The 19512-nt window shown below is 40.5% G+C and overlaps 1 non-coding gene across 1 annotated transcript; it reads left to right on the top strand.

Moving 5' to 3' along the window:
* Window positions 1–663: 663 nt before the first annotated feature.
* Window positions 664–792, top strand: LOC120094889 (small nucleolar RNA SNORA44). The gene has a single exon (XR_005489583.1). It is a non-coding gene; the product is annotated as a small nucleolar RNA SNORA44 (small nucleolar RNA).
* Window positions 793–19512: the final 18720 nt, after the last annotated feature.

The raw sequence follows: 19512 nt of genomic DNA, 5'->3' as shown, positions 1-19512 counted from the left end.
GGCATGTGCTATAATCCCAGCACTCAGGAGGAAGGGGCAGGAGTATTAGAGCATCCACCTGTATCAGTAAGGAGTCTCTCAGGAGACATCCATATCAGGATCCTGTCAGCAAGCACTTCTTGCCATCCACAATAGTGTCTGGGTTTGGTGTCTGTATATGGGATGGATCCTTTGGTGGGGCAGTCTCTGGATGGCCTTTGCTTTAGTCTCTGTTCCACACTATATCTCCGTATTTCCTCCCATGAATATTTTGTTCCCTCTTCTAAGAAGGACTGAAACATCCACATTTTGGTCTTCCTTCTTCTTGAGCTTTGTGTGGTCTGGACTCTATTTTGGGTATTCCAAGCTTCTGGGCTAATATCTATTTATCACTGAGTGCATAAGATGTGTGTTCTTTTGTGACTGGGTTACCTCACTCAGGGTGATATTTTCTAGTGCCATCCATTTGCCTAAGAATTTCATGAAGTCATTGTTTTTAATAACTGAGTGGTATATCACTGTAAAATGTACCACATTTTTGTATATATTCCTCTGTTGAAGGGCATCTGGGTTCTTTCCAGCTTCTGGCTATTATAAATAAGCCTACTATGAACATAGAGGAACACGTGTCCTTGTTATATGTTGGAACATCTTTTGAGTATATGCCCAGAAGTGGTGTAACTGAAGCATGTTTCCAAGGGCTGTGGCTGCTCATAGCCATGGGATCTCCAACTGCATGCCAGAGTAACGGAGAGACTTTGACAGCCCAGGTTATCACAGTGCCTGCTGTTGCCACTCAGCTCTCCTATATGTTTTTCCACTGGAGTTATGAGCTGCCTGTCCTTCTGTCCTGTGGTATTCAAAACAAACTTTCCTTCTGCAGTGTGCACAGAGTGAGGAGACAGCCTGTCAGCCTCTGCTCATTAACCTAAGGACCATGTGACCAGTGAGGTGGCCATCTTGTGATTTGGTCTGCATTATTTGTTGGAAAAATGCCACAAGAAGATCACACTGGGATTTAGAAGTTTCTGGCTAATACTTAGCCAGGTAGCCTTTTGTGGCCAGATTGGTCTACAAAGAGAAACAGCATTTTGGAAAAGTGAAATACCTTTGTAACCTAACATGCAATTGGTTCAATAAAGACTTCAAATTTCAAAAAAAAAAAAAAAAAAAAAAAAAGAAGTGGTGTAACTGGGTCCTCAGATAGTACTACGTCCAACTTTCTGAGGAACTGCCAGACAGATTTCCAAAATGGTTGTACCAACGTGCAATCCCCACTGACAACTGAGGAGTGTTTTTCTTTCTCCACATCCTCACCAGCATCTGCTGTCATCTGAGATTTTGATCTTAGCCATTCTGACTGGTGTGAGGTAGAATCTCAAAGTTGTTTTGCTTTGATTTGCATTTCCCTGATGACTAAGGATGTGGAACATTTCTTTAGGTATTTCATGACCATTTGATATTCCTCAGTTGAGAATTCTTTGTTTAACTCTGAATCTCATTTTTTAATAGGATTATTTGGCTCTCTAGAGTCTAACTTCTTGAGTTCTTTGTATATTTTGGATATTAGCCCTCTATCAGATATAGGATTGGTAAAGATCTTTTCCCAATTTGTTGGTTGCCATTTTGTCCTAATGACAGTGTCCTTTGCCTTACAGAAACTTTGCAGCTTTATGAACATAAGTTATTGGTGCCCTGTGTTCAAGGCTTTTACCCACTTTTCTTCTATTAGTTTCAGTGTATCTGGTTTTATGTGGAGGTCCTTGATTCACTTGGACTTGAACTTTAAACAAGGAGATAAGAATAGATCGATTTGCATTCTTCTACATGCTGACAACCAATTGAACCAGCACCATATGTGGAAAATACTCTTTTTTTCCATTGGATACTTTTAGTTACTTTGTCAAAGATCAAGTGACCATAGGTGTGTGGGTTCATTTCTGGGTCTTCAATTCTATTTCATTGATCTCCCTGCCTGTCTCTATACCAATACATGCAGTTTTCATCACTATTGCTCTGTGATACAGCTTGGGGTCAGGGATTGTGATTCCAGAGAAATTCTTTTATTGTTGAGAATAGTTTTCACTGTCCTGGGTTTTTTTTTATTATTCCCAAATGAATTTGCAAATTGCTCCTTCTAACTCTATGAAGAATTGAGTTGGAATCTTGATGGAGATTGCATCGAATCAATAGATTGTTTTCGGCAAAATGGCCACTTTTGCTATATTAATCCTGCCGATCCATGAGCATGGAGAATTTCCTTCTTCTGAGATCTTCTTCAATTTCTTTCTTCAGAGACTTGAAGTTCTTGCCATACAGATCTTTCACTTGCTTGCTTAGAGTCACACCAAGGTATTTTATATTATTTGTGACTATTATGAAGGGTGTCGTTTCCCTAATTTCTTGCTTATTCTGTTTATCCTTTAAGTAGCAGAAGGCTACTGATTGGTTTGAGTCAATGCTATATTCAGCTAAAGTTTCTCAGCTGTGGGAGTTCTCTGGTGGAATTTTTGGGGTCCCTATCATATCATCTTCAAATAGTGATATTTTGACTTCTTCCTTTCCAATTTGTATCCCTTTGACCTCTTTTTGTTGTCTAATTGCTCTGGCTAGAACTTCAAGAACTATATTGAATAGGTAGGGAGAGAGTAGGCAGCCTTGTCTAGTCCCTGATTTTAGTGGGATTGCTTCAAGTTTCTCTCCATTTAGTTTGACTTTGGCTACTGATTTGCTGTATATGGCTTTTAGTATGTTTAGTTATGGGCCTTGAATTCCTGATCTTTCCTGAGACTTTTACCATGAAGCAGTGTTGAATGTTGTCAAATGTTTTCTCAGCATCTAATGGGATGAGCATCTGGGCTTTTTTTTTTTTTTTGAGTTTGTTTATATACTGGATTATATTGATGGATTCCCATATATTGAACCATCCTGAAACCCTGGGATGAAGCCTACTTGATCATCATAGATGATCATTTTGATGTGTTCTTGGATTCTGTGTGTGAGGATTTTATTGTGGTATTTTTGCATTGATATTCATAAGAAAAATTGGTCTAAAGTTCTCTTTTTTTGTTGTGTATTTGTTTCGTTTAGGTATAAATGTAACTGTGGCTTCATAGAATGAATTTGGTAGTGTTCCTTCTGTTTCAATTTTGTGGAATAATTTAAGAGTATTGGTATTCGGTCTTCTTTGAAGGTCTGATAGAATTCTGTACTAAATCCATCTGGTCCTGGAATTTTTTGTTTGGGAGTCTTTTAATGACTGCTTCTATTTCTTTAGGGGTTATAAGACTGTTTACATGTTTTTCTTTGATCCTGATTTAACTTTAGTACCTGGTATCTGTCTAGAAATTTGTCCATTTCCTCCAGATTTTCCAGTTTTGTTGACTTTTGTAATAGTAGGCTTTTGTAAATGTAGGCTTTTGTAATAGTATGTGATGATTTTTTTAATTTCCACAGTTTATGTTGTTAGGTCCCCCTTTTCGTTTCTGATTTTGTTAATTTGGATACTGTCTCTGTGCCCTCTGGTTATTCTAGCTAAGCATTTATCTGTCTTACTGATTTTCTCAAAGAATCAGCTCCTACTTTTGTTGATTCTTTGTATAGTTCTTTTTTTTTCTACTTTGTTGATTTCAACCCTGAGTTTGATTGTTTCCTGCTGTCTACTGCTCTTGGGTGTATTTGTTTTTTGTTTTGTTTTGTTTGTTCTAGAGTTTTCAAGTATGCTGTTAGGCTGCTAATGTATGCTCTCTTCAATTTCTTTCTGGAGGCACTCAGAGCTATGAGTTTTCCTCTTAGCACTGCTTTCATTGTGTCCCATAAGTTTGGGTATGTTGTGCTTTCATTATCATTAAATTCTAAAAAGTCTTAAATTTCTTCCTTTATTTCTTCCCTGACCAAGTTATCATTGAGTAGAGCATTGTTCAGCTTCCATGTGTATGTGGACTTTCTGTTATTTTTATTGTAATTGAAGACCAGCCTTAGTCCAGGGTGATCTGATAGGATGCATGGGATTACTTCAGTCTTCTTGAATCCATTGAGGCCTGTTTTGTGACCAGTTATATGGTCAATTTTGGAGAAGTTACGATGAAGTTCTGAGAAGAAGGTATGTTCTTTTGTTTTAGGATGAGATGTTCTATAGATGTGTCAAATCCATTTGGTTCATAACTTCTGTTAGTTTCACTGTGTCTCTGTTCAGTTTCTGTTTCCATGATCTGTCCATTGATGAGAGTGGGATGTTGAAATCTCCCACTATTATTGTGTGAGGTACAAAGTGTGCTTTGAGCTTTAGTAAGGTTTCTTTTATGAATGTGGGTGTCCTTGCATTTGGAGCATAGATAATCATTATTGAGAGTTCATTCTGGTAAATTTTTCCTTATCTTTTTAAACAACTTTTGGTTGAAAGTCAATTTATTCAATATTAGAATGGCTATTCCAGGTTGTTTCTTGGGGCCATTTGCTTGGAAATTTTTTCCAGCCTGTTATTCTGAGGTAGTGTCTGTCTTCATCACTGAGGTGTGTTTCCTGTAGGCAACAAAATGCTGGGTCCTGTTTAAAGTATCCAGTGTGTTAGTCTATGTGGTATTATTGGGGAATTGAGTCCATTGATGTAGAGAGGTATTAAGTGAAAGTGATTGTTGTTTCCTGTTATTTTTGTTCTTAAAGGTGGAATTGTGTCTGTGTGGCTATATTCTTTTGGATTAGTTGAAAGATTACCTTCTTGCTTTTTCCATGTGGAGTTTCCCTCCTTTTGTTGTAATTTCTATCTATTATCGTTTGTGGGGCTGGATTTGTGGAAATATGTTATATAAATTTGGTTTTCTCCTAGAATATCTTGGTTTCTCCATCTATTGTAATTGAGAGTTTTATTGGATATAGCCTGGGTTGGCATTTGTGTTATCTTAGGGTCTGTATAACATCTGCCCAGGATCTTCTAGCTTTTGTAGTCTCTGTTGAGAAGTCTGGTGTAATTCTGATGGATCTGCCTTTGTATGTTACTTGATTTTTTTTCCCTTACGGCTTTAATATTCTCTCTTTGTTTAGTACATTTGGTGTTTTGACTATTATTTGACAGGAGGAATTGTTTTTGTAGTCCAAACTATTTGGTGTTCTGTGGGCTTCTTGTATGTTCATGGGCCTCTTTTTCTTTAGGTTAGGGAAGTTTTCTTCTATAATTTTGTTGAAGATATTTGCTGGCCCTATAAGTTGGGAATCTTATCTCTCTTCCATACCTATTATCCTTATGTGTCCTGGATTTCCTTGATGTTTTATTTTAGGAGCTTTTTGCATTTTGCACTTTCTTTGACTGTTGGGTCAATATTTTCTATGGTATCTTCTGCTCATGAGATTCTGTCTTCAATCTCTTGTATTCTTTTGTGACGCTTGCTTCTATGACTCCTAATCTCTTTCCTAGGTCTTCTATATCCAGGGTTGTCTCCCTTTATGATTTTTTTTATTGTTTCTATTTCCATTTTTAGATCCTGGATAGTTTTGTTCAATTCCTTCGCCTGTTTGGTTGTTTTCCTGTATTCTTTAAGGGATTTTTGTGTTTCCCCTTTCAGGGCTTCTACCTGTTTGCCTGTGTTCTCCTGCGCTTCTTTAAGGAGGTTATTTATGTCCATCTTAAAGTCCTCTAACATCATCATGAGTTGTGATTTTTAAATCAGAATCTTGCTTTTCCAGTATGTTGGGCTATCCAGGACTTTCTGTAGTGGGAGAGCTGGGTTTTAATGGTGCTAAGTACCCTTTGTTTCTGTTGCTTAGTTTCTTGCACTTGCCTCTCAACATATGGTTATCTCTGGTGTTAGTTGGCCTTGCTGTCTCTGACTGGAACCTGTCCCTCTTGTGAACCTGTGAGCCCTGTGATCTTAGGTATGTCAGCACTCCTGGAAGAACAATTCTGTCTGGGCAGGTTTCTGTGTGGAGAGCTGTGTCACAGAGCTAGTTCTAGGTCACTGATGGAAACCTGAAGGATTCTGTCCCTGTTTGCTCTGCAGTTTCTGTGCCCTGTGGTCTCTTGGCAGGTCCCCCTTTGGCCAGTTATTGTAGAAAAAGCATTGGTCTCTCCTGTGAATTTAGGAGTGACAGCACTCCTGGGAGATCAGCTCTCTCCAGGCTGGATTTGTGTAAAGAGCTGTACTACAGGATTAACTTTGTGGTGCAATTGGAGACCAGAAGGATCTCCCCTATGGTTTTTCTTAGCTTCATTCTCTAAAGATTCTTGATTTGTCTTACAGAAAATTTGATGGTTAGAGAAACGTGCTTAAGAAATCATAAGTGTTTGCCTATAACCTTGATACCCAGAAATAATTAGTCTTTCTGTCATGAGAGTCTCTGCCAGCTCACTGAGGGTACAGTTTCCTATGCCATGTTTTCCCAATCTTACCTTCAGATCAATGTTCTCCGTGTAATGAAAACTCCTTCCTGAAAATCCCTTTGAATGGCTGCATTGTCTTCCACTTCCACTAACCTGTAATAGGGATGAGGGTGGGACAAAATTCTATTCTTTCCAGGAGCTTCCTATAATGCCATTGTACAACAGCAGCAGTGTTATTAAAACATGCCACAAAAGGGTCAAGGTTCAAGCCACCAGCCTAGGTGTCCAGATTCCTAGGTGAATGTTTCTGTATGATTTCTCGGGAACTTCAAAAATCCTGGACTTTTCAGATTTATTTATTTTTATGTATATGAGTACACTGTCAGGGAGTACACCAGAAGAGGGCATCAGATCCCATTACAGACAGTTGTGAGCCACCATGTGTTTGCTGGGGATTGAACTCAGGACCTCTGGAAGAGTAGCCAGTGCCCTTGACTGCTGAGCCATCTCTCCAGCTCCAAGAACTTTCCAAAAGCAAATGATTTGAATTTTCCAATTTTTACAAGAGCCCTCTCATTTCCCCCTCAGAAAAGTCTTGTTTTAGAAAATATCAGAAAATATGGGATTGTGGACAAACATGGCCTTCCTGCCAATCATTAATAAAGCCATTAACTTTTTCTTTAAGTGTTCTGAGAAATCAAAAAGTAATTAGGGAAGGGTGTCTATCAATAGACAGACAGGTGCTCTGCAAATCCTGGACACCCAGGAGCAGATCCATCTCTGCTGTAGCTCTTGTAGCAGTCAGACGTCATGTTAATTTTTTTCAGTTTTTTTAGTCGTCTCTGTCTGGGCATCTGTGCCATAACTCCTGTGTTTGCTATTAAACTTTGCTGTGCTTCGGTTTGGGGTCCCGTCTCCTTCCACCAGCCACGGAGACCAAACAGAAAATACCTTGAAATGCAAACAGTACTGAGTTATCACAACTGTTGCTTTTTATTAGCTGTAAAGACAAAAGGCTCTATTTATGCAGAGCAGATAGGACATAAATAATAATAAAATGCTAAAACTGTAAAACCTCTTACATAATATTAGTTTAATTCTAATAAACAGTAGGTTTAGGTCTTGGCTCCACAAGAGCAAACATGGTATATTTTGTTTCCATCCAATATTTATACCCAAAAAACATTTTATACAGGAAATAAAATAGTGATAAAAAATTACAGTCTTTGAATATTGGGCTTTGACTAGTCCCCTGCTGCCCTTCCTCGTATGTTTCAGTAAAATACAGTACATCTTGCTGTTTTATTCCACTCTTTGTGGTCCATGCAAAATGCTATCTTCCAGCTGCCCAGCATAAATGAAGAACCAGAGAGACACCAACAGATTAGGCCGGGTCTGGACTTTGCCTATTACTGCTAAATTATGATTGTATTGCAATTATTTTTAGATGTTGTGATTATTTGCACACATTGTCATTGTTTCTGCAAAATTCTAGGGGTGATGCTAGTCAGAGAGAGGGCCGCAAAGCGGCTCCTCCAGTCTCAGGCACAGTTAGGTGCTCAGCTTTTTTTTTTTTTTCTGAAGAAGCAACTTTTTCTCCTGAAATTATTGAAATCCACTGGCGAGGGAAACACAGATAACCAGGTTTGCTGTAGCTTTGATCAAGGTTCATCATTACACTGTTTTTAGAAGGCTCTTTGACCTAACGAATTTTGTCACAAACCAAAGAGAGGAATATTATTTTGTCATAAACAAGACAGTGTGGGACAGGAACACAAGCCACATTTCACTGTGGCATAAATTAGAGCCGGGCAAACCAGCTGCAACGCACAGGAGTTAAAGAAAGCAGAACAGCACAGGGTGTGACATTATAGTAACACGGAGGGCTGCGACATGGCTCAGGTAGTAAGGCGTTTTTCCCGTAGGATTTGAAGGATCAGTGTTGAGATTCACAGCACAGATATCAAAAGCCAGATCTTCAGGGAAAGCAGAGACAGGAAGTACCCTGGGTTTTCTGGCCAGCAAGTATGGGGAAATTAATGTGTTCAAGAGAAAATCTATCTACACAAGTTAACATGGAGAATATTGAGGAAGATTCCTGAAGTCAAACCCAAGATGGCTGTCCCCTTCAAGCACCTGCACGTGCAGAAACACAAACACAATTGTATAGAACACACACACACACACACACACACACATTAAGGCATGAAAATATGTTTGCTACATTTAAATATTGCCTTTAAAGTTAACTGATAAAACAGAATGAATAGCACCTGGAAAATGAAAGAATTAGGTTTCAACCAGAATCCTAGACTGCGTAAAACAAGTCTGATATAGATAGATAGATAGATAGATAGATAGATAGATAGATAGATAGATAGATAGATAGATAGATTAGAAAACCAGAACGATTATGTGTGAATCCCTGAGGCTGAGCCCACTGCACAACTCCAGAGGAAGCCCTTTCTGTTGATAATACAGTGGATGGGGCCATAATTAAATCTCACTAATTTTGTGCCTCCTGTTCTGAAATGTGTAATTGTAAAAGAAGACAGAGCAAAACTCACTTTTCAAGAAACTAATGCATAATAGTTTGTTACATTGATACATTATAATGTAATAACGTCACTGGGCCAAAGTGAACTGACAGGTATATATTAAGTCTGGTATGATGAAGTCTAATGGTTTTACAAGTGGGAAATTCCATTTCTGCATTAGAGGAGCCTCCCCACAGTTGAAATGCGGGGAGAATTTTGCTTATGCAAGCAACTTTCAAAAGCTTCAGAAACATTCGTTGCGAATAGAATCTGGTCATGCCCGGTCATTTTCCGGGCATAAAGGTGGCTGCATCCTCTAGCCCTGGCCACTGTTAAAGTAGAAGGTAACAAAATGGCAATCTCTTTAAAAACATAGCTCACTTCTGCTACCCTCTCATCTCACATGGGGGTGGACATATTCCGTCACAGGGAGAATCTCATCTTTAGCATGATGTTCTAATGCTAACTTGGATGTTAGCCAGAGTGGGCACATTTGGCAAGTTTGCATTTGGGCTACATGGTGAAAATTCCCGAATCTAAAATAACAGGGTTGGTAGAACCAGGTCTCTTGTTTCTCTCGGTCCAGGCCCGCTTCCTGCCCTCCCTACCCTACAGGCCTCCTGCAATGGCCAGGAGAGAGACTTGTGGCTCATCTGACATTTTGAAACTCCCAACTCCTCTTGTTTTCCTAGCTACCCCAACTAACATCCAACCTCCAGCCACGAAAGGAAAACATCGTTTTTCCCTCTTTGTGACCATAACTAAAGCATCGATTTTGCCACCTGCTAGAGCTATCCAAACATTGAACCCTGTCACATCTGATGGACGTAACAGCCAGTGCTCCCCACGCACTGACACATGTTGGAGATGGGCTCCCGGCTATGCCTGTAACCACCTCTGCTTCCTCAACCTGTACGCACTTGCCTGGAAATTCCAGGGGCAGCTCCCGGTTTGCTTCTTCAGGGACCAATCGGCTTACCAAATCAGGCAGGCCACACCCTTTCTCGTACGTCTTCACCTTTGCTTACTGCCAAATTCACACTGTTGTACGCACGGCGAGGAAAACACGTGAACACGCCACACAGATTTGAACGCTCAGCTTGTGTTGAAAGTAAGACTTCCCCCACAGCTCAGAGAAGCTGCCACTGGCATATTCGAGGCACAAGGAATTGCTGGGATTCTCAGGGTTAAGGTACAAGCAAATGATGAGTATTCTCCATATATATCACATCAGATTTATGATCTGGATGTATAGTAGGGGTGGCTGGGAAGCCCAGACCTTTATTTATAGCCAGGGTTTTTTCTTCTGCTTCTGCTCCATACCCGTCCCTTTGGATCAAAGGGAGAATTCCAAGCAGACTGAAAAAAAAAACAATGGTAAATGTTTGCATTACTGACAGTCACACTGGTGCCATGGGTGGATTCAAAGTGGACTGGGCTCTATAAACAAAATAAAAAGATGGTTTCCAAATGAAAATATGTTTTAAAAAAACCATACTAGGGGATGATGCTTCAGAGACGCAGTCTGGTTAGTTGTAAAATGACTTTAAATTGGGCCTTAAAAAGGATTGCTAAATCTTGACACATATATGAGCAGCTTATTATCATGCAATTGTGCAGTAGTCGCTTGATCTAGTTACTGATTCGTCACATATGAATAAATGATTAATTACCAGAAAGGCTAAAACAGAGGAGAGAGCAGAGAGAGAAGAGAGCTGAAGCTCGCCCTGCAAGAGGGGCTTAAACACGTTTATTGCCCTTTAAGTGCATTTCATTAAGGCCAATTAAGGACTTTCATGTCTTATTAGAAAAATGAAGTAGATTTATGATGTTTTCGTAGGTTGTAAATGCCGGGGCTAGCAGATACAAAACCGAGCTGAAATGTGGTAGTTAAGAGCTAAGAAAATATATACAAATGCTCAGAGAAAGCAAATATTTAATGACAGTTCCACACAAAGGCGATCTTTAAATAAAAGAAAGGACACCATTTTTATTCTCTCTCGTCTATCACTATAAACTCAGGAATTTTCAAAATAGAAGAGTTTTTTTCCTGGGTAGTTTCGGAACCTACTTTGGGGTGAGAGGAGAAAGACTGAGGCCAACCTTTAAATGTCCTCACGGCCCCTCTGAAAAGCCAAAGCGCATGCGTGGAAAAGTACACTTCCCGTCACAGTGAGAAATACGTTCTTTAAACGTATTTTAAAGAGTGGGACATCTCTTCAGCTCCGACAGGCATTAATAATCCACAGCAAGCAAACTTCACTGGTGAGCACATGAGCCATGAGCTTCCCTCCCCACTTTGCTCATCCAATCAGCCCATGGCAGAATGCTTGATGCACATCCTGGATCTCCTTCTTCCGATTTCAAGGAAAAAATACCACTGATCGTCCTTTCCATACCATTTTAACCATGGGGTCTATTCTCTTACTTAGAGCCATTCCTTTACACACACACACACACACACACACACACACACACACACACACTTCCTCAAGTCATGCAGTTTTTCAAATGCAAGAGCTTTCGTTTGCAGACATCTGGTAACGCACACATTTTACCTTGCACATCATGATGTGCGACTGTTTATCATCTGTCCTCTTGGATAAATAATTTAAAACCATGTGAAACTTCTTCAAGAAAATATCAGCGAAGAGATACAGTCACAACTTCTTAAGCTCAAATTTCTCCTACTATCAAAAAAAAAGAATATTGGCAAGTGAGTAGATTATGTGTTGTCATTTTTTTTTCCAAAAGATGTGTTACACAGCACAGGAAAGATGTCCAAACCTTACTAACAGCTCTGCAGTGTGCACACAACTATTAAGTAAACGTGGCATTTTGCTTGTTGAAAACTTATTTACTGCCATGAAAAGACTGAACATGGAGTTTCTGGGCTTCTTCAGGAGCAAATTCTTCTGCTGAACAACCTTAAAATGGGGTTCCTGCAGGATCCAGGGCAGGAAAGCAAACTAACCATGGCGTTACCAGAGAAGACGAAACGGCGCGGAATGTGTTTATGAAAGGGAGAGGTTGGGACACCAAAGGGAACTCCTACGGGCTTGTTGTCGTCAAAAACTAAGGGCAAGCACACAGACAGACAGAATATTAATTCCAATGTCCTCAATGTGACTCTATTTTGTTCTGTGAATTTGATTTTCCAAATAATGACCTGGATGGAGACCTAACGCAACCAGCCACGAGTCTGACCAGACTCTGCAAAGAATTTTATTGAACTGAAACGTGGTGAACATCTGTCCTTAGTGATTTATCCCAAACAGCAGATATGTTATAAAATGAGCGCATTGCATCTGCAGCTATAAAAGAGAGACAGAACAGCCTTCTAGTTAATATCTAATCAAACTTCAAGACGCCTTATGAGGCACAAGGGTTGTGCCGACTCATTCCCAAGCACCTTTCTCTAGAATACTGGATGGGCCGTCAGACGTTCTAAAATGCTGAATTAAATGTGGGCTGCTGGGTTTGTTATTTTTCCACATCAACAGATGTCCCTTGATTTGGGTTTTCACAACATAAAATATAAACCAGGCCAGGGTGCACATTCTTATTATTGGATGAGTGACTGCTATCTAGTGGAAACTTCGCTAGGTCAGGACTGGACAAATAGCTATCTTGTCAGGCACAATAGACTATTCTGGGAGAACTGCTGCTGAAAATGAGGGTGGGGGTTGGTCGAGTTCCAATGTTTACAAAGAACCCTAGAATACAGGTTCCTTTCCACACAGGAATTTTAGCCAGCATCAATGAAAATGACTCCCACACAGTCCGATGTCTGCACATTGCAACTCACACACCAAGTTTCCACAAACAGTGCGCTCTGAGATTGTCCAATAAAACCACACATGTTTATTGCACTTAGTCAATAATCTATAGTTAAAGAGTCCATTAAATCAGGGAATCGAACTTGTAAATGATGCATTGGTAATTCCTTCTAGACCCATGTCAAGGGAAAAACAAGTCTGAATTATTAGCAGTTAGAGCAAAATGAGGTGTTACTGTGTGGGAGAGAAATGGATTCTGTTGGGTTGTAGACCTACATCTGTTGAATCCACAGAGAGAAAGGACAGTAGTGAACTGCCAGTGCCCGTCATTCTTCCATGCTGTTGATGCTTTGAGAGGCTATAGGTGCAATGTCACAGAGCATGTCACGTGAGGCTTGGCAGTGCCACCTTTGTGGTACACAGTTTTAGGCCAGCGTGGTGACTTTGAGGAGGCAAATCTGAATCAATACTCAGGTGTTCGAAGGTAACTACAAGTTCTCAGGTGCTAAAAGCCATGGATACTGACTTCTAACTTTCAGACATTGCTGTGGCACTAGTTTTTAAAATTGGTAAGAAAAAAAATGTTTTCTTTTTGTGTAGTATGGATTGAATGAGCCTATCCTCTACTCTCAAGCTCCATCTCCACCCTTGGGAAATAGTAAAAGCTCCAGAGGTTTGTTTTTTGCCAGGTTCCTGGCTTAACCAGAAAACTAGAATGTTCTTGAATAATAGACACAAGACCCTGTGGCAGTGGTCGGCTGAGAGGAGTATTTATTCTCTAAGCACCTAACTCCCTTTTCCAGACCCTGTTAGCCTGTCTCTGCCGCTCCTCTAATATGACCCTTGACTTGTAGGCTCTTAGCCCATTCTTCACATTTCTTAACATTCTCATAGGTCTCAGTTCAGAGAATAATGAACTAGAAAGAAATCAGAAATAAGAGATGCTCTACTTGGAAACTGCGAGCCGCTTAAAAATTGATTATACCACAATATTCTGTATATTTGATGATCTTATGTTTAACCCATTGTACCGGAACTCAGAAAACTGACTCAGGGATGTGACAAGTCCTGCCATCATTTGGTTTTATAAATAAAGTTTTATTGGAACACAGTCCCAGTCATTCATTTACAGATGAGTGTCCATTTCAAAAGGCACAGTGTTTGCAGTCCTTTACAGAACACCTGTACTAGCCTCTCCTAGCCCTTAAGACTTTCAGGTGGGTTGGTGAGTGACTGAAGTTTCATTCAAGGATGACTGATCCTGCCAGTGTGCTTTGCATCTGCTAATATTGTCTGCATGAGTTATCGACAGCCCATTTTCAAGGGGAAGGGGTGACCAGAGATCTAAATATTTAGTGAGCTCTTTCTCCAACATGTTTATTTTGTCAGCCACCTCAGGAATACATTTTTTGAGGAATGATATGTGAAGACTGCATTTCAGCTTAAGTTTTCTAAAACAATTTGTCCAGACAGATAAACCTGAAGTCTTCCCTGAACTTGATTCCCTGAACAGACATCTAGTCTCCATATACTTTGTCTGAAACCTGAGTCCCAAGAGTCTCAAGGATATGTTTTACTTCCTTAGCAGCAAAAAAGGACGAAACAATGAGATTAAAAACACAGGTCTCTATGTCAGTGGGCGCTATCCTTGCTCCAGACTATAGGAAAACCTAACACCAGTGAGTATACATTTAGATTTTCATTCTGTGCAGTATACTACGCCATGCATTTGTACTTTAACACTCACAGTAACCCCACAAGACAGGTCACTGCTCTCCCATTTTATAGGTGAGCAAACAGGATTAAAGCGGTATAGGAATGTACTTGACCTCATGAAGTAAGAAACAGCGTGACCAGAAATCAAATCAGGTTTATATGAGGTGGAGGACTTTTTTTTTTTAGACTCGTGAAGCTGGAGAGATGATCATTGGGAGAAATTACTTTTCCAGATGTAGAAATTGAGAAAAAAAGATCATTAAAAAAATTATTCATTTGGATAGGATGACAGAGTCAGGATTGGGTGTGAGACATTCAAATCCCAATGGATCATTTCAACACTGCTGCACGGGCAAAGCACCTTCTATCAACTGTAGTTCACCTCGTCATGTGTGTGTGTGTGTGTGTGTGTGTGTGTGTGTGTGTGTTGTGTGTGTATGTATGTATGTATGTATGTATGTATGTATGTATGTATGTATGTATGTGTGTGTGTCTGAGTGTGTGTGTATCTGAGTGTGTGTGTGTCTGAGTGTGTGTGTGTCTGAGTATGTGTGTGTGTGTGTTAGTGGTTTGTTTTTGTGAAACTCACAATGTTTCTTCTCATTGCAAAAAACAAAGGTTTGTGTTTGAAACACAAGCTTTTGTGTTTCATTTTACATCTTCCTCAAGCCGGAAGAGTGCTCCCATGCTGTGAGCTTCCTTTCTAACAATAGCTAGAAAACCCTGCTTTGTAGCTGCACGGGCACAACATCTGAGCGGACACCCGGGGAGGAATGTGTCATAAAGGGACATTTCTCATAATCAAGGATAATTCAAAAGGGAAACAGTGACCGAACGGCTATGAGAGCAACAGAAGCCTAATCCCGAGCCCAGCTCTGCAGACGGGGCACAGGCTGCTGCAAAGCCAGGGCAGATGCCAGGGATGGGGCCAGCCACAAACAGAACAGAAGTCCAGTCCAGAGCTTGGCATCTGGGTTCTTCAGCTGCCAGCCTTGCCTCGCGAGTAGCCCCAGTGTCTGGCTCCCGTGCAGAGAACAACAGAGGAGAGGCTAAAGAGGTCCATGCTCTGTCCTGCCAGCAACAGGATGAGGCCGTGCCAAGAGAAGGCTGCAGCGCCGCGCCACTGCCAATGTGCCTTGGAACGGCTTAGATATTTTCTAAAGGGACAACAGAATTCCTGCAAAAGGAGAAGACTGGGGCCAACCCAGAGAACCATTCCTCCCATTCCCTTTTATTTTAAAACAAATGAAAGCACTATTCTTATCCACGATCTTTTCCTCTTTCACAGGTCTAACGTGGCCAGGTTTCTTTCCATTTCACTCCGGCGCATCAATACCAACCCAACCCAACGGTTCCTTTCATGTGTGTTTACTAAACTTCTGTCTTTGAGCTCCTTTTTTCTTTCTTTCTTTCTTTTTTTTTTAAACTTCAACGTTATTATTTGCTTTTAAACCATTTCCAAAAGGCATCGCCAATAGAATAAGCAGAGAACGTTGTGGGTGCAGAAAGTTGGAGGGAGGTTGAAACACTATCTTGGTAATAAGCTACCGAGCAGCCCTGGGGGTTGCATTCAAAGACTCGGGGTTCTATTTGTAAAGTATCTCCCTGCAGCTCTCCGACTAGGAAAAATGTGGGAAAATGAAGGCTACTTGTGAAAGGTCATACGCTTTTTGTTTCCTTGGCTGATAGGTGTTTTGAAATACTAAGGACTGAACCCAGGGCTTCATGAACCCTAGACAAGCACACTGCTACGGGGCACAACCCCTCTGTTACCAGGAAAATTGGGGTTCTCTTTTTGGTTCTTTTATTAACAAAATAATTTTAAACTCAAGAGCCATCGTATTAGACTTGGAAAGAAGAACAGGGTGGGCAAACCGTAAATCAGCAGCTGCCCCGAGAAGGCAATGGAAAGAGGAAGAGAGAAGGTCCTGCCTTTTGAGCTCGGGTCCAGGAAAGCAGGAGGGCGAAAAGAAGCAAAGAGAAGGAACTCAGTAAGCAGCTAAAGAAGGAAGGGTGCAGAGCTGCAGAAAGACAGAATGGTGCTTTAGTTTTTGGTCAGTTTCTGAAAATGACACAGAAAGAAGAAAAAGTAAAAGTTGCTTTTAAAAAAATATTAGAACTCAGAAAAGCAGGTAGACTCAGTGGTAAGCAATTGAGTGGAGAGGGGCTTCTAAGCATAAGTATGTTTTCAAATTAAGGCATAGCTAACTCCTCCCATCTTCCTGACATGTCTTCAGGTGTCCTGCCCAACGGATTAATTCTTAAGGGAGGAGACAATTTCACGTAATGTATCTAATCCAGTGGTTCCTAACCTTCCTAATGCTGTGGCCCCTTAGTATAGTTCCTCACATTGCTGTGGCCCCTAACCATAAAATTATTTCGTTGCTACAACATAACTGTAATTTTGCTACTGTTATGACTCATAATGTAAATATCCGTGTTTTCTGACAGTCATAGGCAACCCCTGTAGACTGGTCGTTCAGTCCCCCCCCCCCCCAATGGCTGAGAGCCAATGCTCTAATCTTTGGAGTAAATCAGAATATCAGCTCTTTACCCTAAACCAGAGGTCACGCTTAGCATCCATCCTTTTAACCGGGACCACGTAGTTTTCCCTTAATGGCCTTCACCTTTTCCTAAAGAAGGACAGTTGTGAAACTTCCCTTCCAGTGTTACCTGGGAGATGGGAGGTAGGACCCAAAGGAAGATGGACTCAAGGCTGCTAATCCCTGAGCAATGCTTCGAAACGTCAGAAGTTCTTTACCCTCTGCCTCTTCCCAGTGAACGGAGAAAGGGGAACAACAAAACCAGAGGAATATCTAGAGAGCCCTGACAGAGTCCTCGAGGAACTAGTGCTTAGGCGTGTCCGCCTGGTAAACGCAAGTACAGCAGATTCTCAGAAAGACACAGAGCACTGCAGCCATGCCGGGAGCTTCACCCTGGGATTTAGAGAATGCACAGGTTTAAGAATATGTGAGGAAAGCTTCAGGGTAAACATGAAAGTTGGTTTATTAGCTAATGTAATGAGGACCTCATTGTCCTACCTAAAAATCCAGACTAGTAGATATGAATTTATGTCAAGTTTTAAAATCTTAAATCATTCTTAACCTCTTGTGTCTTAGTACAGTTTTATGTAATTATTTGAGAATACACAAGATGGCTTGAGTTAATGAGTTACACCATTTTCCTTCGCCAACACTATGTCCTCCTGAACCTTCTTCTCCAGTCCCTTGCATCGCCATGCTATCCCTGGAACTATCCCACTTTCCTAGGTTCCCTCCAACATTGTTGTTGAGGCTTAGCCTAAGAAGTGAAAGACTTTCTTCAGGGAATTTTCTTCTCCAGTTCCTCTCTGCTATAAAAGCTCCATCACAGAGCTCAGCATTTGATTAGATCACCTTGTAATATCATGGGTCTTATGAAAGTAAGACTTATGCAGTATGGTACCCTTAGAGGAAGTTATCAGGACTTTCAGTTTTATCTTCCATAAAATCTGACCCAGCCTGGACACTTGACAACAGCCTGAAATTTTAGAAATGATTATTTGTTTTCCAAACTACAGTTACTCTCCACATAGAATTTATTTCTGTATGTGTTATTAAAATATGTTATACCACTGTCAAAACCAGTGGGTTTTTTTTGGGGGGGGGGTTGGTGTTAATTTTATCCATGGAGTGCCAACTATGTATGAGAAGTAAAGACTTCCAAAAAGAGGAACATCAGCACAAAGACTAACTCTTCGACTTGGTCCCATGTACTTACTACAGGAAAAAAACTGGACTCTGAACTATGCCCGAGTATTACTTCATAGATCACTTACAAGGTTTTTTTTTTTTTTTTCAGAGCTGGGGACCGAACCCAGGGCCTTGCACTTGCTAGGCAAGCGCTCTACCACTGAGCTAAATCCCCAACCCCTTACAAGGTTGTTTTTTAAAATATTTATTTTTTATGTGTGTGTGTATGTATGTGTGTGTGTCTGTGTGTGTGCGTGTGTGTGTGTGTGTGTGTGTGTGTGTGTGAGAGAGAGAGAGAGACATATATGTCAAAGGACAACTTGACAGAGTTTTGAAGGAACTGATTCTCTTCTACCATGTGAGTCCAGGAATTGAATTCAGGTCATCAAGTTTGACAGCAAACACCTTTGCCCATGGGACCATCTCACTGGCCCTCACAAGAGGTTCTATTTTTTAGTGACATACTAAGTCCCTTGAAATAGCCTCTTTGAGCAAAGATGCTGTACATGCTTTTTAAAGGATCCCCAAAGCCACAGTTGAGTAGAAAGTGAATTTTACTATCAAGAAAAAAATGAAGACTTTGACATTAACCGCTCGCTCAATGCTTACCTTTTCTCTGCGCCCCTTAAATGTTCAAGGGGAGTTTACTTTCTTTTGTTCTGTTTAGTTTTCCTTTACTAACAACGTCATATTAAAAGATGAAGCCACTCTCCAAATTTCAGAGCTACCAATTGGATCAAAGAGAATGAAATGGACACCAACAGAAATTGATTTAAGGACTTTCAGCAAGACAAGAGAAAGAAAATGTGTTCAGAGAAGACAGAGCATCAATGTCATTTTGTGTCAGATGTCAGCATGTCAAAAATAATTGTGTTTTGTCGCACTGTAGAAATAAAATCTCCTCTACTTTTCCTCATAAATACACATATTACATACAGAACCAGCTTCCTACAATATTCATTCTTAAAGGTAATATTTTCTTACCTAGAGTAATTTGAGTTCCTGATGTTAAAAACATATTAAAAAATTTAACTGTCCACAGTTATTCAACTAATTGCTAGGCTCAAAGGAGGCTTTTAGCTGGGGAAAAGGGGTCTCTCTCTTTTTCTTACCCAATACTTTCCTAAGCCCAGTCCTAACCTTAACACTGGCTGCTACTCAGTTGAGACATCTGCTTTATAATAGTCAAAGAAAAGACACCACTTTAAAGCACACACTGTGCTTATGCTAAGGTCTCACCACTCAGGCTTCATGCAGCCCGTTGTGCTTTGACAAGACATTTGTCTGACGTTGAATACACACAACAAAATAGCAACTCTAAGGGCCAATTTTGGAAACGCTGTTGATGCCTATACCCTGTGCCATGGGCACCCTCTCTGCCTCGCTCATTATTCCAGTCCTTACAATGAGTTTTCCAGTGAAAAACAACAATGATAAAAATGTATCCACATACTTTC

This window comes from Rattus norvegicus, chromosome 9, assembly GCF_036323735.1.
Source record: "Rattus norvegicus strain BN/NHsdMcwi chromosome 9, GRCr8, whole genome shotgun sequence".
Taxonomy (NCBI): Eukaryota; Metazoa; Chordata; class Mammalia; order Rodentia; family Muridae; genus Rattus; species Rattus norvegicus.
The sequence above is the reverse complement of the archived record's forward strand: the minus strand, read 5'-3'. Positions and strand labels throughout refer to the sequence as shown.